Source organism: Peromyscus californicus, unplaced genomic scaffold (assembly GCF_007827085.1).
Source record: "Peromyscus californicus insignis strain IS unplaced genomic scaffold, ASM782708v3 Scaffold_13__1_contigs__length_99412109, whole genome shotgun sequence".
Lineage (NCBI taxonomy): Eukaryota > Metazoa > Chordata > Mammalia > Rodentia > Cricetidae > Peromyscus > Peromyscus californicus.
This window is the reverse complement of record NW_026294424.1, coordinates 36,261,868-36,283,911: the sequence shown is the minus strand read 5'-3', so window position 1 is coordinate 36,283,911 and position 22,044 is coordinate 36,261,868.

Here is a 22,044-nt window from a genome sequence, read left to right as displayed (position 1 = left end):
TCACTTGTGTTACAATCTGCAATCATGTAACCATTAGTCAATGGCTAAGGAGGAGAAACATGAGGACTGCTCTCACCCAGTCAAGATTGATATCTTGGTATAAGAAGAAATACAAACTCTCCTGAAGCTGAGGGTAGCTCCTTCTGAATATACCAAGGCTTGAGTAGTAAGAATACAAGACATGTAGGGTAGGTAACCAAAAGTATAAGAAATACTCTGTCCTGGCCCACCTTCACCTCAGACTTGAAGGTCATCCTTCTCACATCTTCTTGAGATAATTACATGCCAATTCCTGTAGAAATTATAAGTAGTTTTGAAGAATAATGCATTAGCAAAAAATAATGCATTAGCAAGCAAATGGTGTAATGGAAATATACATGGATATGTTTGTAGGTGTCAGCCATATAACTGTGCATAGAGGCATTTATAAATTATTATTTTTAATCCACTGAGTCCAAATAATCCTGTTCATACATGCATGGAAGTGTTCAAAGTCTAAGTCAAATTAAGATTAAAAATTAAAAGAGAAACATATGTGACTTAGATATTTGTAAATAATTTGTATATCAATTCTAAGTATAAAATTATTTGAACATATTCAGTTATGTGAGATATATCATCTCATTTCATCTGTATTAAATTACAAACATAATATATCTAGTATTTATTTTATTTCTTTAAATTTTTTTAAATAGTTATTTATTTTAAAATATATTGTTTATTTTAATTTTTAGGTTATTTATTTTTATTTAATATGTATGGGTAATTTTTTTCCTGCATGTATGTCTGTGCATCACACACTGTAGTGCCAACAGAGACCAGATGAGGGCATTGAATCCTCTGGAAGTAGAGCTACACATCCTTGTAAGTCATACAGGTGTTGAAAACTGGATCTTGGTCTTCTGTGAGAGCAACTAGTATTCTTTAACTCTAGGGTCATCTCTCCAGATCTCTATTTTTATTATTATTGTTGTTGTTTGTTTTTTGAGAATTTCGTATGAGAACTATGGTTTATTTCATTTCCACCATTCTTTCTCCTTACTCCAACTCCCATCTGTCTTTTATTCTTTCAATATCAGTCTTTTCTCTATAGTTGTTATTGCTACATGTACATACACAGAAGGAAAGTCAGATAGGTGACAGGTGATTGATAGAGTAGATACATAGATAGGTGGTAGATATAGATACATAGATAGATATAGATATAGATAGATAAATAGATAGATGATAGAACTAGATTGATAGATAGATAGATAGATAGATAGATAGATAGATAGATAGATAGATAGATACTACTGAGAAGATTTAGTATTGCTCTTACACATGTGTTTAGAGCTGACTATTTGGGATTCGATAACCTATCTGGGAGCTTGTCCCCAGAGAAGACTGATTCTCCCCCTCTCAACAGACATTGAGTGACTATATTTTTCTAGGTGTGGGGCCTTGAAAAATTATCCCTATCACATTTCATTTCACATTTCATTGGCATTTATTCTTTTTTTTACTTAAAAACTTTTTTCATTTTACATACCAACCACAAGTTCCCCTTCTCATCCCTCCTCCTGCTTCCCCCCAGCCTTCCTCACATTGACCCACCTCCCATCCCTTTCTCCAAAAGAGTAAGGCCTCCCATGGGGAGTCAGCAGAGCCTGGTACATTCAGGTGAGGCAAGACCAAGCCCCTCCCCCCTCAATCAAGGCTGAGCAAGCGCATGAGCTGGATTTTTTGGTACCCATTATCTATGACATTCATTCTTATACTATGTGTATTAGTGCTTTCCTGCATATATGAATCTGTATCATGTGCATGCAGTGCCTGTAGAAGCCAGAAGAGGGTGTCAGACCTTGGACTTGAGTAATAGGTGACTGTCAGCCACCATGTGGGTGCTGGGAACCAAACCTGCATTCTCTGTAAGAGCAGCAAGTACTCTAAGGGTTAAAAATTAAACTTTAAGCTTATGATCGTGTTTTATTTTTATTTCTTCACAAATTCTTATATAAATGCACATGTATAGTGTTTAGACATAGTTACCCCCTATTATTTTATCCTATCATTCCATCACTCCTGCTGAGTCTGATCTTTTGCCCAACAGGACTCTTTTCTGCTTTTATGTCCTTTAGTGAGTCTCTGAGTTCAATTGGAATAGTTTGCAACAGCATAAGTAGATGTTATTTATTTGAACAAAAGGAACTTACCAGTGACAACACTACTGATAATCATGTATATATTAATATATGCACATGCAATATGCACATATGTGTATGTGAGGAAGAAAGAAAAATACTTTACAATTTTTAAATAAGCTCTAGTCCATGCTTTACCTGCATGCTTCTTATTCATTACAGCTTCCTAACTCGTGTAACATTATCAGTGGTTTTAACCACCACACTGATGAGATAATCCAATAACTTGCATTGTCTGTCAATTATTGGCATTCCAGTTTTAACGATCTGTATCAACCTTCTCCCACTTTCTGATGTCCACCCATTTATTCTTACTCTCAGTCATGACCCAACTCTGATTGCTCAACTTCCAAGGTAGCTGGTTCACTTTTCCTATTCTTCAACAATCATCTTGTTCTGAAAATAAAGGAAAAGAAAAGAAAAAAAGCTGTTTTAATGTAGTTTATTTTTTTTTCTTTTTTTTACAGAAAATTAACATATAATTTCTCTTAAAGTCTTTAGCATTCTTAGTGACCAAATACAATAACTAAGAAGTGCAACTAATATTGTACTATGTATTAGATACATTATTTTGCCTTTCCATCACCAAGATTTTGCATGTCTGCATTGTAGTCATGTTAAAATATACACAACTCCTTTTCTCTGTAAAGGTAGCCTTTTTGCACTTTCCTACTTAATCTGTTCACAACTAAAAGTATTCATTCTCTTCTTTTTATTCTGTGTAGATGTATCCAACCTTCCCATCAAACAATAAACACAGAACCAATGCAAAGAAGAAAGCCAAGAGGTCAGAGCTAAGAGCCAAAACCTTACCCTTCCTCCTGCAGTGATCCTACCTCTCCGAACCAGAGCTACCCCTGTGTTAAAGTCTTTATATAGAGTTCCTGTCCTGCCTTCTCATTGGTTGTAAACCCAACCACATGACCGCCTCCTCACAGCCTGTCTGTATAGGCCTCCAGGTTTTCCATGATTGGTATTAAGATTAAAGGCATGTGTATCCAATAATGGCTGTATCCCTGAACACACAGAGACTTACCCAGCTCTGCCTACTAAGTGCTGGAATTACAAGCGTACGCTACCACTGCCCTGCTTTCCTATGGCTTGCTAATAGCTCTGACCCCCGGGCAACTTTATTTATTAACATACAAATAACATTTTAATACAAATAAAATATCACCATATTTCCCCTTTTCTATTTTAATAAAAAGGAAAAAAAGAAAAAGCTTATAACTAATATAAGAAAAACTATATACAAAAGGATAATAACTATATACAATATATACAAGTAATAAATACCTAAACAATGTCTAGTCCATTTGTATTTGACAAATTCAGAGAAAATAATTTCATTATCTATCCTATTTTGGTAAGTCCAAAATGTATCCTAATTAATCTTCAACTATAACTAACTAACCTTCAACTATAACTAACTAATCTTCAACTCCCTCAGAGACCCAAGAAGGAAATAATATTAGCTAACAAAAATAAAAACAGGAAGTGCACATAAGCAACCTCCAAAAAATTTGTGAGTTGACAGAAACAGACAGCTGTCTGGACAGTCACCTGAGGTTTCTCCGAAGTGCTGGGGCATCATCTTCAGCCTATAGGCCCAGCATATCCGACAGACTCATTTGTGAAGCAGGATGTACACAAGGTCAACAGTTCAACCTCACACTGAGTGAGAGTAGTCCATGTACCAGAAACACCTGAATTCCACCAGTGTCATGTCATGATTCAGGATTTCAAATTCTGGAAATTGCTGATGGTTTTCCAACTCAGCTGTCCATTCTTCCTGGCTGTGTATATATGGCTTCATCTCAGCATCCCATTCTTCTCCATATCCCTCCATCAAATGCCAGTCTACTATTGAGAGGCGTGAGCTTAGTTACTCTTCAAGAATAACTGTTTCAGCTGCTATTCCATTGCACATCAGAGGCCATCGGCCCACTGCCTGTTCAGCTGCCTTCGAAGAAAAGGGCACTGTACCTTTTTCGAATTGCGAAGGCCACTTCAGGGATGGTGCCATATTGTCCTGGCCTCTGAAGATGCCTTTTGATAAAGCCATAACCACACTTGTTTTGGCAAGAATCAGTAATCCTTTGTTTTATGTCCTGTTTGTCCATTTTGTCCTGTTGATTCGAGGATACTTTGTTGTCCAGTGGCTAACTTTTGCCACAATGAAAGTTAACTCCATATGCAGTTTCTTCAATGCCCATATTTTCTCTGAAGTAGATTGGTACTGCCAGGAGTCGACATGTCTCATAGTCATAACAAAAAAGAAAAATTTTCTAAGTTATTAAAACATTTTAAATGCCATATTCTGTAGATCTCTGAAGGGTTTGAAGATAACCTGTCTATCTAAAATATATCTACTCAATCTTGAAAACATACCTAATATAACTACAAGTTCTATTATAATATCTAACTACTAACTTTCATTTCTTTATATCCTAATAGTTGGTAATAACATTCAAGGATCAGAAAATTGCATTACATTGTTAGATGAACGGTACAATTAGAAAAATATATATAACATTTTCTAACAATATCAATTTCAATATATATAATTTGTATACAATATAAAACAATCCAATCCAATGTAAAGTATTTACATTTTTCTTTTCTTTCTTTCTTTTTTTTTTTTTAATAAGAACCTTAAATCTAATCTCCTTTGCTTAGCCTTTTTCCTAACCCTTGACAACAACTTGTAACCAACCCCCCTAATCAATGAAAATTATCCCAGACCCAAAACCCATTAAAAGACCAAAAAAACCAACCGCCCCACACCACCTCTTTGGGAATGTGGGCGTCGTATTCTTGAAATTGCTTCCTGCTGGGTATGGGCGAAGGTATCTTTATCCTGAAAGAAAAATTTTAGGTTAATTGTCAAATTCTAGGAAAGGTAAATATATCCTTCGTTATCCAGTCTGTGTATAATGCCAAAATTCAGGGTTTATCTCAAATCCTTATTCAAGTAGTCTTTGAGACTGGATCATCTCAGCTAGCTCTTCTTAAAATTGCTCTGAGCACTTTGTAGTTCAAAGCTGATCTGTAGATGATGTTTGTCAGCTTAGTGATGTTATTATTGTCCACGTGGAATTGTTGTTGTTGTGGGGCCCCATCTTCTTCCTGGAGACTTCAGTTGATGTTAGGCCTAACTGTGATTTCCTGCAAAAAACTGATAAGAGACTCGAACACAAAGACTATATATGCGACTTTTTAGAATTAGTTAGTACTCTATATGACCATTTATATCTTAACAAAGTTTAAAATGTATATATACCTATATATATTGATCTTGTAAATTTTGATATAAAATTCATACTTTAAGAAAAGTTTAAAGAATCAGAATAGAATCAAAGAGTTGAGATTCGTAATAGAATAGTCCCTTAATTAATTTGGCTTTTCTCCTGTCCCATAGCAGAAGATGGCTCTTTTCCTCTGGCATGATACAGGGAGTTTGCATTTTCCTTTTAACAACATGCTTGAGTTTAAAGAAGGAGAGAGCCATTCTCCAACTCCAAAGTCAGCTTTAAATTTTAATTGAACTGGGACTATTAGAAGTTAAATAGTGTTAAATCTTTAAAGAAAAGCAGAAACAAACATTTAGGAAGACATAAAATTTTTTTAGATAACATACCCATACGCCATTTCACTCTGTTTCTTAGGATAGATGATTTGTTCATTTTCTTCAGTTGTCTCATTTGTCCAGTGTTCTTCAAATTCGTTAACCTTCATTCTCCTAAAAGACAAAAACAAAAACCTTTCCCCAAGGTTTTTTGGGGATGTTCCTTTTTGACAAGTTATCTGATTAAATGAAAAGGCATGTGTTACTGGTGTAAGTTAGCTTAAATTGGATGTTTACGATAGTTGATGAACTATCACCTCCTCTAATTAAGAGGTCTCTCTTGTTCAAATCGAACCTTTATCAATTTTGATGGTACCCACAGCTTATCTTCTCCTGTAGAAATAAAAGCAAAACCTCGTCCCCAACGTAACACATACCCTGGTTTCCATTCTGAGGTCAGCACATCCTTAAAGTATATAGGTTGATTTAATTCTGTAGTTTTTTCTATTATCCAATGTCTTTCTGCAGCTGTTGTTCCTTTCTCATTGGCATTGAGAAAATTCAAAGTTAATAGAGCATTATGTAGTCTATTTCTGGGGGTTTTTGTTACTCCTTTTTGTTTATTTAGCATATCCTTTAGAGTTCTGTTTGATCTTTCTATAACTGCTTGACCTGTAGGATTATGTGGTATACCTGTAACAATTCTGCATTATTTTACATGCTTGCCTAAAAAGTTATCACCATGCTATTCTACTATCCATAGATAAAGCAGTGACTCTTATGTGAACCCAAGAGCCTTTTGAAGCTTTACTTTGTCAAGATATTTATTCCAGTTGCCTATCCAGTTTAGACACAAACATGAACTACCTAAGGACGATCTATTGAATTGCTTGAGTTTCTGACGTCTCCCACCCTTCTCTTATTATATAGCAAACACTAAAATTCCTCATTATTTCAGGGTCTAATAACACTACCACTATTTTTTTCTTGTCTGATATCTGACTGTCTATGAAACTAAAGCTTCTCAAGTGGTAGCATATCTTCTGGTTCAGTTGAACTTCTTTTAATTTAATATTCCACGCATATCTTTTGAAAATGAATAATCTGATTTTTCAGAGGTCAAGGTATAGGGAAATTAGTCATATTCTTTAATTTTTGACTTCCAGATAAATATATTCAACCCAATAGCATCATCAAACCACATATAATACAAAACTCCAGTAGTTATATTTTTATATTATGTATATGATGAGTGTTTGCCTGCATGCATGTGTATAGCATGCATATAGTGCCTGGGCAAGCCAGAAATGCTTATCAGAACCTCAACACACCAAACTCCTTGACATAACACATGTTAATTAAAGACTAGAAATCTGTGAAACAGTTAAATAGTACAACATTCAAAGTTGTCTTCTCTGCCCCAAACACAACATTTTCATTATACAAAGGAGCGTAGTGTCCTAGCCTTAGAGCTTGGTCAGCTTGGAACCACCAGGCTGATGGTGGATTCCACATTTATATTGTCACTTGTTGTCTCATGATTGGGCATGGCTCCACCACCATGCCTGTAAGCATGGCTTGAAGTGGTTTCCAAATTCTAATATTATATCCTTAGTCTGTTTAATAAAGATACGTGGAAACTTGTGAGCTTCAACACATCATCTTTCTGTAAAACCAAAGGACCTTCTGAGCACTTCGACAGTTTTCACTGGAATTCAAATCTATCTAAGTGGCCTCCCTGCTTCAGCATTCACAAACGTACTGCAGCCTCCTCCTTTTTTCCTTGTGTAGGCCTCAGGAATAAATTCCTATTCCATAGTGTGACAAGAGTTCCCTCCAAAAATCTAAAGTGGCCCAACAAGCACGTTGCCTTTTAATGGCTGAAGTTTCAAGACAAGTAATTTGTCTTATTATAGATGAAAATCTTGACATGCCTTAGATACTGGCTCCCTAAAACCCTCACCTACTTCTTTGTGGTCTTTTTACACATATTCTTTGGAACACACATACTTCACTGGGGAAGCAGGGTAACTTATTAAGTTACTATTTTCCCAACCAGTGTAGTAGTGTGTCAAGGCAGCAGTAATCAAGGCCCTGCAGACTATTGTGACAAATCTCTGTGGCAAAAGGTAATGAGGCTTTAACAAGGACTATGGTTTCCATTTAAACTTGAAGTGATTGGCTGTCTTCATTGGTGGGGATTGAGAATGTGCATTCCTCAGATCATTAGCTATATATCAAATGTCTGGGGCTGTGTTTCATGTTTCCAGGAAAAAATACTGAGGTTGGTAACACCAGTGTATGCCGTGGTTGTCTTGCAGTGACAGAGAAGGCTAATTCTTGCCTGATATATGACAGAACTGTAACCCTTATGCCATTTAAGTCTTAGAAAACATCCTTTATGCACAGATCTAAACAGAGAATTCTCAATATAGAAAACTCAAATGGCCAAGCAACACTTATGGAAGTGTTTAACACCCTTACCTATTAGGGAAATGCAAACCAAAACTACTTTGAGATTCTACATTATTCCTGCCAGAATAGCTAAGATCAATAAATCATGTGGCAGCTCATGCTAGTGAGAATGTGGGGCAAGGGGAACACTCCTCCATTGCTGGTAAGAGCATAAACTTATACAGGCATTATAGAAATCAGTGTGGTGGAGCCTCAGAAATATGGGAATTGATTTACCTCAAGATCCAGCTATATCACTTTTGGGCATATGCCCAAAGGATACTTTATCCTACCACTAGGACACTTGCCAACCATGTTGATTGCTACTCTATTCATAATAACCAGAAATGGGAAACAACCTACATGTCCCTCAATAGAAGAATAGATAAAGAAAATGTGGTACATATGGAGTATTGCTTAGTTCTAAAAAAGAATGACATGATGAAATTTGCAGACAAATGGGTAGAATTAGAGAGGAAAATAATCCTGAGTTAGGTAACTCCATCCCAGAAAGATAAATAGGATATGTTTTTACTTATATGTGAATATTAGCCATTAAGTAATTGATAACCAAGATATACAATCTGTAGACACAGAGAGGTTAAGTGTAGAGGAAGGGAATGGGGATCTCCTTTGGAGTAAGAAATAGAACAGATTTTATGGATGGACTAGGGTAGAGAGGAGAAGAATGGAAAGATCAGGTATGGATAGGGACTAGATGGGGACTGATGAAAGGAATGCATGGAGAAACAGCTAGAATTTAGGAGATTTGAGGGGTGGGTGGTATGGAAACCTAGGTCAGTAGAAACTTCCTAAAATACATGAAGGTGAGCCTGATGAACTCACCAAATATTGGGGGAGATGGACTCCCAACTGGCCATCTCTTGTCAACAAATAAAGCTTTCAGCACTGGGTTGCATCTAATTTAGTTGTTGACCAAAGGGATCCCATGGAAATACTCAAAGAAAGTAAGCTGTTGCCACACTGACAGAAAGGCCCCAGCTAAAGACAACACCCACACAACTCATTAAACATGGAATAATCTAGCTTTTGCCTTCATAGAGCTCTCATCCATTCATTCTAGTGTCTTTGGTGGAGGAAGGTGCTCTGCAGGTTACAAAAAGAGAAACATTAACACCAACCTAATCATAAAACCTTTGATCTACAATCTTGTCCTGTCTGAAAAATATGCTAGAGCAATGGTAGCAAAAAGCTTAAGGGGATGGCCAACCAATGTCTGATTTAACTTCAGGCCCACTCCATAGGATGGAATCCATACTTGATAATGCTAGAGTGACCAAGAACCAGAAACTAAATAGCCCAGTGATCTTGGGTAAAACCAAACTCTATTGGTCTAAGACTGAAAAAATAGTGATAAAATGACTCCAAATGATATTCTGCCATACTTATAGACCAGTGCCTTATTAAGTCATTACCAGAGAAGCTTCCTCCTTCAGTAGGTGGGAACAAATACAGAGACCCATAGTCAGACATTTTTCAGAGAGAGAGGAAGAGAGACTTTGAAACACAGAGATCTAAGTTGGGGCATATCCACCAAATCTCTCCCTTTATAACTCAGGGAACCCTACAGAAAAGGAGGTAGAAAGAGTATAAGAGCCAGAGGATATGGGGAGCACCAGGAAAACAACTCTCTCTAAATCAGCTGAGCAATGCTCATATGAACTCACAGAGACTGAAGCAGCGAGCACAGGGCCTCCTGCAGGCTCTGCATCAGGTCCTTGACTCATATATTATATCTCTCAGTTTAGTATTTTTATGGGACACCTGAGTATGTGAACTAGAGGGTCACTGATTCTTGAGCCTTCTCCTGGGCTCTTTTCCTTCTGTTAGTTTATCTTAACTAACTTCAATGTAATGGTTTTTGTTTTATTGTATTATACTTCCTTTTGTTATGTTTGGTTGTTATCTCTTAGAAGCTCATTCTTTTCTAATGACAGACAGAAATGGAGTGGATCCAGATGGGATGGGAGGTGGGGATGAACTAGGGGAATAGAGGGAGGGGAAACTGCAATCAGGATATATTGTATGAGAAAAGAATCTATTTTCAATAAAAGGGAAGAAAAAACAAAAAGGAAAACGGCCGTATTTCTGCAGATTCTTCAGGGCTGTGTAGTAGCTTTAAGAGTTTATACCCTGAGAGTCTGCTCTCTGGCTTTCTTCTAAAGTTCTTGAGAACAATTCAAGGATTGTGTCACATACCAATTTCACCTTTCTCAATTTTAAACCAAGGTCAAAGAAGCAATTTTATGTGGTTGTTCTGACACATTGGACCCATTCAAATATACATAAGATAGTCCTGAAAATGTACTTTGGCCCCATATTGCCGCCCAAGAAGAACTGTGTCACAGAGCAGGACATTGCCATTTTCCACTGGCATTGATATTGGCTTTTTCTTCCCAAGCTTAGTTGTTTTTGTTTATGGGTAGTTTGAATAATATTCTCATTGGTTACCATTTTTTTTTTCTTACTGCTGGAACCTGAATTGTAAAGATGAAACTACATTTACAGAACCATTTTTGAGTGAGTGAATTAGAGGGCAGGTTGGGAAAGAGAAAGTAGCTGGGACAAAGGTCTTGGATCCTATGAATGGATATTGAGTACAGTCATGTTTTGTGGTGTGTGTGTGTGTGTGTGTGTGTGTGTGTGTGTGTGTGTGTGTGATTGTATCAAGGATAAAATAAGAAATGAAGACACAATCTAACAGGGGTTCAACTGTAAAGAGGGATACAAAGAAGGTAGATCAAGCTCTAATCTGTAAATAGCAAATTCAACCTCAGCAGCAGTAGCAAGTAACAATGCTTGGGGTCCATAAACTTCTACATGGACTGTGAGGAAACAGCTTTGAGTTAGAGGCAAGTGTTCTGTAAGAAAGCTTTTGATGGTATACTGTATTTGATTAAACAAAGTTAAACACTTCAAAGTGAAGGTAATTTCTACTTAAGTATTCAACAAAGAAAAGTACTTAAGATCTTTCAAAACTGGCTACTGTAAGCAGCACCTCCACAAATGCTCCAGGACTCTTCATCTTCTAACTGTAAGTAGATGGAAACTGTGGGTTCTTCCTGCACTGTAATTCTGAGGAGTAGCTTCAAAGTCACGATTTAGTAAAAGCCTGGTTTGGGTTGTGATCAATTCAGAGGTGGGACAGTGGGGTGTCCTCATGGATCAGGTAACCTGAGGTTACCCTCACTGTGTTTCTCTTCTATAGAACACCAAAATCACGTTCTACCTTCTCTGTAAGGTATCATTGCTCCTGAGGCTTCATTGGTGATTTGGTCTTGGGACTAGACAAGGCGGGCATTCACTATTACTTTGCATAGTCCTCTGTATGGTTTCTGAGGTGACAAGAGGTTTCATCCTTTGAAGCCTTAGATCTTGTCTTTGCCTATCAAATGAAATGGTTTGCCTATCAAATCCAATGGTTACATGCGGATTTTATTTTTAGAGTGAATTGTCTTGTAAGTATTGCTAATAGCCCTTGGACAAATGATGCCGAATGTATTGTCTGTCATCCTTAGCTTTCATTTCTTTTTATTTATTTTTGTCCTGAGGATTTTTCAAGTGTCATAGCAGCCATCTCCCCTGGGTGATAATACCCATGCAGGAGTTTGTTTAAACATCCAACAATTGTAGGCTAAGTATTTCCCCCCCCCAAAAAAAAAACTCACTGTAGGGGGTTGCTACCACCTCACATCTCAGATACTTTCAGGTAAAGATAAAATCTAGAAGGTGCTTTTCAGGAAGCAGGGGTCTGTGAGAACTCCCACAGATACCATTTAATAACAAATAAATACTTCACTATATTTCAGTGTTCATAAGTGGCTTTATTTTGATGCCCCACCCCCAATTCAAGGCTGCACCTGTGTGACACTGTGTATTCATAGACACTGAACTCTGACAGACCTGGGTTCTTGATCTTCTATTTCCCAGCAGTAAAACCTTGGCCACGTTGTTAGCTTCTCTTAGCACCATTTTTTGAATCTGTTTAAAATGGTAAGAACAGCAGTGTGACCTAACTGCTTGCCCCAGCATGTACAGGGGCTATTCTCTATGTATTAAAATCCCAGGAAGTATTCAATGCTGGATATAAATAAACACAGTGGACATTGGAAAACTTATGTTATTACTATCATTACTTAGGAGATAAAGGTTAAGTGTAGCTTCCTAACACCAGTGAATGTTTATATCCAAAGATGACAATCACAATGCTATTTATAAAACCAAATGACAAATGAAAACCCAAGTGAGTAACATTAGAATGAAGAATATTCATGATGAGATAAATGATAAAAATTAAGCTTATAAATACCACCAAATGACATGCAAATGTAGCTTTGGTTTAAGGTTTAATATGTATGTTATGTGATGTTAATGAAGTTCAGACAATTCCTAGTCCAAGCTAACTTGAGAAGGCAAAAGCTGATGTGTGGTTAGGGTAAAGGCTTATGCCTTGGGCCCTGTTGACAAAGCCTCTGAAGAGAATCTCTGCAGAGTGATTGAGGGGCATTTGCATATCAGCATGGCTGTGCAACATGCTGAGAAAGGAAAACCAAGGAAAGTCTCTTCAAGAGGAAAGAGCCAAGAGAGCCATGGAGCCCTGAGTTCCACTTCCTGAGGCACCTTAGGCCAGTCTCTCTCTCTCTCTCTCTCTCTCTCTCTCTCTCTCTCTCTGTGTGTGTGTGTGTGTGTGTGGGGGGGGGGGGGTGTCTGTCTCTCTGTCTGTCTGTCTCTCTCCTTTCCTCATTCCTAAACTGTACAGCCTCTCAAGGGAAAACAATGTACTCTGGATTAGAGTGAGCAAATGAAGATGATTGCCAGCTGAGGGGATTTTCCCATGTAGCTTTCAGTGAGGGCTTGCATTGTTATTCTGTTATTACTCTCTTTTTACAGATAACGAAACAGGCTCACTGAAGTCAGGAGAGTTTGTAGATTTGCATAGCTACTACTTGTGAATTAGTTTATCTTAATCGACAAATGAAAATTGGACATATTATCATGTTCATATTTTTAAGTATGAGAACATTATGAAATAGCTCATCAAGCTCCTAAATTGATCTGCATCTCCTTACATCTGTAGCATGTACAGTGGGGGTGAGAATACTTAGAATCTCTTCTCCGGGACTTCTAAGAATGCAGTTCGCTATTTCTTATCATAGTCACGATTTTGAGAGTACATCCTTTAAGCTTACTACTTCTAAGCCAAAAAGAAATCCAGTCATTGTGTTACTAAAAACAGGGGAATCTTTCCAGAGACATCATATAATATCAGGGAAATCAGGGTCCCCTCTTGGGGTTCTTAGTCTCATTAATACATCTTTAAAAACTGACTTGACAGGAAGCTCAAGGACAATTTTATTGGAGTTTAAAAGAAAAATCCCCAGAAAGGCAGTGAATCTCAGCAACTGCTAGGTGGAGGGAGATGGAGAAGAGGAAGAGAGAAAGACACCATACTTTAAGCTGGCATGGAGGTTGGCCATATGTATACAAGCAACAGAAGATGTGGATGAGAGCTTTGGAGAAAAACCAAGGAAGCCCTGAGCCACAGGTACAACAGCTTAGGTTTTGGCTAACATCTGAAAGCATAAGACAGAGAAGGAAAAACAATGGCTATGTCTTTCAGAGTTCCTTTGTGAGACAGGGTTCAGGGGATAAGGATTCTGTGAAGGAAATCTATATTACCTCATTAAAGGGGTAGTTATCCCACCTATTCCTTTAGCTCAGCCTGAGGTGAGTCCACCTTTCCAGGGTTCATCAGGGGTGGTTTCTATGAACAGGAATTCCTGGAAAGAAGGTGTTTCTGCAAATGCTAATTGGCTGATGAGAGCTTCAGTTATGGGGAGAGTTGGAGTGTTGCAGAACTAGAGTTCAACTACAATATATCTTGGGCTATCTTTAGCCTCCTAAATCCCCACCTCTGTGGCAGAAATAACATCCTGTGACTAACAGACAAAAACCTTTTGAAATATATTAACTTTACAAAGTTCTACTTTCTGCCAACCAAATCAGATAGCATAGGAAGCCTATAGCTAATTTCTCAGCTTTGCTACAGCTCCCTAATTAATGTTTCTACCAATGTATTTGAAAGAAGTCTTCATTCCTGACTCTGTTCTGTTACTATATGAACTTCGTGAAACCACTTCCATGTTAGAACATGGAATTTCAGGTAAGCTAATTCATATTCCTAACCATGATCACTAATTTTTTTTTGGGGGGGTTGTTTTGAGACAGGGTTTCTCTGTGTAGTTTTGGTGCCTGTCGAACTCAGAGATCCATCTGCCTCTGCTTCCCAAGTGCTAGGATTAAAGTCGCACACCACTGCAGCCCAGCAATCACTAATCTTATTTGACTCCAGAATAAGCATTCTCATCCCTTTTAAAGAGATAATCATGTTTTTGTGTCAATAGTCTTTAAGCAGGTCATTGGGCTACCAAACTGGGATGTTAGGTCTCCACCCAGGCCAGAGATTTCATTGTCTTGACCAGAAGAAAATATTTTTCCCTTAATGATCTTTGAAAGCCCTCCAAACAATTTGTCTGTCCATCATGTTGAATTATTTTAGAATTCTGATTTTTCACATACCCTTATTGAATTCTAAAACTCATACCCCATTTTAGGGGCCATAGAAATCAATGAACTTCACCATAGGTCCATAGGATAAGAGGTCATATTAGTCAACTAAGAGATGAAGAAATCCAGTGTGTAACAGAAATAAAAAGAACTGAAAAACATAATCCTTAGTCCTTCTTGATTTCCTTTCAGTCTTTATCCAATGCTTTTTAACGTGAACCTCAGGCCTGCACGAATCTCTCCAGGCAAGGCTCTGGCCAGCCCATTACCCTGCTCTGGAAGTTCCCTATTAAGAGACAAGTGAGGAGCTTTCCTTGGGGGTAGTGTACTCCTTTGTTACTTCAGTCTAACTACACAGTCATCCTAATGTTACTCACAGAATGCACACAGAGAAGTGTATTCTGACTGCAACCCTGCCCCCACCCCACCACCCAGCATTCCTCGTTTGTACACTAACCCAAGATTGGTTCCTTCTTTCACAAGGCTTTCATTTCTGGAATCTTCTGCACTCACAACCCTTTGCACACAAACTCCCCTCTAATAAGTTTAGGTTTATATTCTGATCAAAATGTCCCTGCTGTAAAATAACAGAACTGGGATCCCATAAATCATGAGGTGAGGAGAGAGAGAAGAATCACAGTCCTCAGCAGTTGCTAAACTTCCATGCCAGACAACTAATGGAAACATCCCAGAGGCACAACAGAATGGGAGATACACAGAATAACTGTATTATGCTCTTGAATACCTCAAACAGCAGCTCTTACTTACTGCATGTTGCTTAAAAAGGATGAAATATGATGATACATAAATTGCTGTTAATTAATTTTATGAATCTATTAATTCATATATACGTTTTACTATATAAACTTTATTGCTACATTTGCATTTAATAACTTATGGACATGAATAATACATTGCTTTAATTCTAATCTTATTTAAGTGTTACAAAGATACTATTTCCTGGAGAATATGTCATAATAATAATGACTTTATATTTGAATAGTTTTCACATATAATTATTTTAGAAAATTATCTTATTTGTCATATGAGGCATTGCCAAGGAAAAGTTACATTAGTGAGAAAATTGAACTGAGACTATGATTTTCCCCAAGATACTTAAAATCTAACACCTAAGATCTAAATATCTGAAAAATGGTTCCATACTTTCCGCATATCACACAGAAAACAAAGAAAGCAAGGGTGTAAGATTTAAATTTGAAGGTTTGTCAGCCACTTGTGGGGATGGGAGGCAACGGGAGCAGTTTCTCTTCCTGCCTCTCAGATTCTGTGTTTGCTTTCTTTACTATAAGTTGCATAAAAATAGAGACTTTCTTCACCAAATGCCTTTCTCCCCAGTGAAAGTCCTTTCTATATTTGGCAGCCATGACTTGTTTTTTGATGCACAGTGCTTGGCTTTGATAGCCCTCTTCGTTATATTTATATTCCTGAAAGTCAAATTCATCAGCAACTGCAAATAAAGTCACCGCCATCACTCACAATATTATTTTCACCAAGTGCGAAACATAAGCAATGGTTTGGCTGAAACATATTGATCATGAAATTTCCTCTGAGATACACTATTTGTCATAACTGTATTTTTTAGCCAAGAATAATGAGTAACTGATAGAATGAATTATGGTAGGACATAATTGGCAAATGGAGAGCATTTTGCAGAAATCACTCAAAGTATTTTGAATTTCATTTCTCGTCATGGTTTATTTAACACTAGCTGAGTGCTCAAAGTCGCACACAAAAGATTGATGATCTTTTAGAGCAATTCCTAAGTGTAATATTATGTCTTAAAGAATTATGCACATCTCTTTAAGGGTTCTGAGAAAGATGTTAGGAGACATCAATAACAATTCAAGAATTACTAACCATCTGCATTTGTAAATCAAATAGACAGGGGTTTTCCCATGTAACCCCTAAAGGAATTACATAATCTAGAAAGACATTTACTGAAGTATTTGTATAACTGTTCAGTTTGTTATTGAAAGGTAATGAATTCGTGCATGTCCCTGTATGTCCCAAGAAAAAGAACAAAACAGGATAAGGCAAGCATCTATGATAGAAGAATTTATATGTTCGTTGTTGACATCAATAGTTTAGTTGGTGTTTTCTGAAGCATGTCTGATCTCTAAAGAAAATCATAAGCTTTCTGTCTATGAAGCATCATATCAAATATTCCTCTTGTGGCCTAGACATTATTATGAGGATTTCTTATCATAAATATTACTCCAAGAGAAGGCTTGAGGAGTTGATGTTTGCCACATGTCCTGGCCGCTGCTTTGTGTTCAACACTGTTCTTCCCTCTTCCCTACCTCATAGACCACTCCCCTCTCCAAGCAGTGTTTAATATCCTTTCTAACAGTTTGATACTGAAGAGCTAGCTTCGATTTAGAATCACAGAACTTGATTCAAGTATGGTATCTGAGGTCTGCAGAACTTCGTTTATATGGTATCTGAGGCCAGTTATCTCTGGAGTTGCAGGGGGTTTGTTCTTCTCTGTGCCAATTAGTTTATCTGTGACATGAAATTAGTGACAGTACCTGGGAACAAGGCAAACAAAAATAATTTAGTATAAGGTCTTCTCAGGACTCCACCAGCATTAGTAAGTCTCTTGGCCCTTTCCAGAGATTTCTCTGTTATGAAATGGGAAAGTGTATGTATTATGTACTATATAATATAATTACATATATTTTTATATATTAATTTTGAGCTTGCCCAACAGCTAAAGCATCTGTCCAAAAAGAAACAAGAATATGATTTTTGGGACAGGATAGTTTTGTTTGGTGTTTTAGACTTAGTTGATTTGTGAATTCTGATTTTTTTTTTAAATGAAACTCATTGTGAGTAAGTAAGTCATTTAGCCAACTGGAGGTGGTATTTCTAACTTTGAAATTATAACAATTACAGTTATTTATGAGGATCACTGTGGAGTGCCAAATGAGACCTTGTGTACAACTTTTAAGATTGGAAAGTGGGTGTTTTAACAAGTTAGCTATTAAAATCACAATTACTAAGAGCCAAATGGATTTTTATTTGTTCTTTTCATCTATTTCTAGGAAAATTAGAGTCAACATACTTACCATCCCAAACACTTCACTCAATATGGTGCCTTTCCCTAATGAATTGTACTTAAAATCCTCAATTTTACTGCTCAGAGGAACACAAGTCATAAAACACTAGTCAAGAGTCTTTGCCAATTTGTCTCTTAGCTATATCTCAGCACACAAGGATATTACTCTATGAAGCTGTCCTTCAAGGAATGAAGAGTTCAAAGGGAGAATAACTCCCCCAGCCATGCACACATGGTAGAATAGCATGCAGTTACATAAAGCAAAGTTAGAGTTCAGTATTAGAACAATGCTAAAGAGAGTACAGAATGTATCATAGGAAGGGCTCCTGAGTAAAGTGACATTCAATGTTGCAGTAGGCACTGGATAAATGGTCCAGAGGATACAAGAACTTGATGTTCCTGCAGAGGATCTGAGTTCAGTTCCCATCAGCAGCATGGAGGTTCTCAAACATCCAGAACCTGATTTCCAGGGTATTTTGATTTTGACACCTTCCTTTGTCCTCTGCAGATACCAGGTATGCATATAGTACATGTTTATACATGCAGGCACAGTACATATACACATAAAACAAATGTAAATCTTTAAATTTCGTGGTAAAGGTCAAGAGTACTGGACCTAGTGGAAAAGGAAGAAAGACAGAGATAACAACAGCAGTTATTGAATAGCTGCAGTGAGAGTATAGGAGGGGTTAACTGAATGGGAAAATAATTATCCGATAAGGAAAAACTTTCTCTGATTTGAATGTTATATGCTATCTGACACAGTATAAGCTTAAAATTTGACTGACATCAGAAGTGGAGTTTACGCACAGGACAGCAGGGAGCTGTTTCAATTTTAAAATGGGCTGTGGCATTATCAAAACTGTACTTTAAGAATGTGTCTTATTTTTATACATGTCCTAGCTTCACCTTTGGATCTGTTAATGACCCTCATCTAAGAATCAGCTTGTATAGGATCATGTTCATGTGTGTCAATGCCAGTAATCACCTTAGCCCAGGGGCAGCAGGGTGTGGGGACTTTATCTATACAAACAACTTTTTGTCTATCCCACTCTAGGTCTTCAGACTCCTTTGCCTTCTGCTCCCTCAGAGCCTTGCAGTACCTAGGTGCTCTGCTGAGCCATCTCAGACCCTCTGGAGAGATTCCACTGCTCACTCCTGTCAGCTTGCAGTAAGTTATTCCTAAAACTCCACATCAGCAGCTACCATGTGACATGAATTGCTCTGGTTTCTTCTATTCCATTTTCTCTTAAAGAATAGTGACATTTGTGATGAGATGGTCCATTTTCTTATCCCTTCTTGGCAGTTCATATCACTTGACTTTGTCAACATCAGACACAATCCTATAGTTTTGAAAACTTCTGCTGACACTTAGGACTGGAAAACCCAATATGGGATGGTTTTGAGGGTTCTTGGTCCCCCATGGTCTGGTGTGTTTACAGTATGGTAGTCTTTACATGAGACCACATTTTGCTGATATAACTTTCCATTTTTATTTCCTTTCTGAAGACACATTTAATAGGAAGGCTGATTATGTGAAAGCCGAATCTTGGGACAAATATCAATAAGCTGGTGGTCTGCTGCATTTCTTCCTTGAAGGAAATCTATTACTTGAGGCAACAATTTAAATTGTGTAGGCCCAAAAGGTTAGGCAGTGATTGTATGCTTTCTATGCATCCTTTCATCTCCAGAATGATCCCATGTGCACTTTGATAAACATGATCAAGTATTCTTGTGATTACCAAAATAACACAGTTTTACCGTATCAGGCATGAATTTCCTCTTGTGTGATTGGCCTCAAATCAAATCATAAAGTGACTGGTTGGCCCAAAAAGGGGCATTTCACTGCCACATTAGTGTGTGCACATTGCTTGGCAGGCTGATGTTGCATCACACCTTTCAGTATATGTAAAACTATTCATGTCTTTCCCTTCACAGTGGCCTGAGTAGCACATTCTGGCTACCATGTAAGCTGGCTAGAAAGAATGAAGCTTCCCAGTCAGTGTAAGATTGACTTCTCTATGTCCTGCAACCAAACTATGTAGTGTTTTCAGAAATAAAGTCATCACATAGATATGATTGGCAACCAAGAGCAAGGATGCTATTCTGTGCTATTTAGTAGGATTATATGACCTATCTGATGATGTTCTCATATCTATGTCATTATTAACTTTGGTTAGAGAAGCTATTTGTTGTTGTTGTTGTTGGCAGCTGTCAATGCAAAGGTTCATAGGTAGTAAAGGGCTGAGAATAAGTGACTATGAGTCACTGAAAAGGGCATGTACATCAGCTTTCCCACTTTAGGTTCAGAGAGCATCACTGAAGGGGGGTGAGTAAGAGTAATGTTAGAATTGCAGAATGGAGAGAAGTGATGTGAAATACTGTCTTCTGGATAGGACATGGGTGCTGCACTCACAAACTCACAGCAGATTTGATAACTGCAAGATCTGTACTAGATTAAGCCTGACAAAATTCCAACATAGATATTGGAGGGGGCTCAAAAGGCTAAACTCTAGGTGAGAAGCCATTGACAATTGAAGGCTACTTAGGTAGTAGAGTTATTTTTCTCTCAGGGATATGGCCAATTTTGGGTTACATATGTTCCAGTGGGTGGCTTCATGTCCATGAACATACAGGTATAATAAATTAGATTCAGTGAGTTATAAAAAGAGTAAGAATAATAGCAAAAAAAAAGAGGATATAACGGAAACACGTTGGGGGTCCTAGGAGCAGTCTGAAGGGAGAGTAGGGGAGAACATGATAAGGAAGCATTGTATATATTTGTGAAAACTTCCAAAGAATAAATTAAATGTGTCACTTAGAGTAAAGAAAAAAAGAATAATGACAACAAAAGTTTTCAACAACCTCATTACCTTGTGGATTCCTGGGCTTCACTCAGTCTTGCTAGAGACATCATAGAAACTCCAAAGGCAAAAGCCGAAAACCACCACAAGCATTAATCAGGCAAGTCAACACAGTCTACTTCTAGATTGTGGGTACACTTTGAAAAAAATACCATGTCTCACGAAGCAAGGAATATAGTGTCTCTAACCCCTAACTCCTGCTAATCGTTGAATATTGCTTCTATTTTGCAAAATTTTGGGAACTCTCATGAAAGTTATTGAATCTTTTATGGCAGCCAGATAAAAATCCTCATGAAAGAATTCTCGAGTATGTGTAGCAGAAAATCAGTAAGTCAGTAACACACCAGGGCACTGAACAAACAGGGAGGCTCATAGGTCATCAGCAGCGCTTATATGGATGCTCAGCCATGTCCATAGAAAACACACACGTGCTTAAGAGTACATTTGCTAACCCTGTGGTTTGGTAAATTTAGAGTGTGATTACCTTATTTGTAAGTGCCTAAGGAATCTTCTTATGGGGTAATCAGAGTAAGAGTTCTATTTTTTGACTTTGCTAATGGTATACAAAACTTAAGCCGTGTAGTACTTGTAGAAGTCTTGGTGGAAAAAAAAAAACCCATAATACTGGACCCATGAAAAACCTCCAGTACTACCACCATGGCTACTCAGTTATGAGCACCTGAGAATATACTTGGGAAGATGAGAATGGAGGCTTGTGTGGGTAATCCAGTGAATTCAATTCTTGTGGCTACTAAGGAGCTCTACTTCAAGGGATGTTCTCCTTGGTATAGGTGGATATATAGCTAAAATATCTACATTGCCACCCAACTTAATGCCTATCTCCATGCACATTCCCAACTATCATTATTTAATTATTTTCAACTTCCAGTTTTTTCTCGCCTGGTCCTTGGCAGTGCCCCGGTGTGTTTTCTAACACTTGACCATTTATTCTCTAAGTCTTGATCACTATGGAGCAATATCCATCACACCACCTCTGTATTTAGCAGACGTCCTTATTTAGGGTTGTTCTTCGGAGACTGTTTATTTGACTCTCACATCTCCCGTCAGTGTGTGACATTAATGTAATTGTTAAGCAAATTCTGATTATTCTTCCAATGTCAGCTAATCTAGTATCCAGCAAGGCACAAAGTATAAGCTAAGAGGAGACATTGGCATAAGAAGGTGAAGCAGCATAGGTATCCTGAACACCTTTTTGTATAAGCCGCACATCCTGCCTTGTCCAGTGCTCTAAGCACCATATCCATAGTGTGATGGACTGATTCAATCCTCCACTGGCCGTTCTCACCT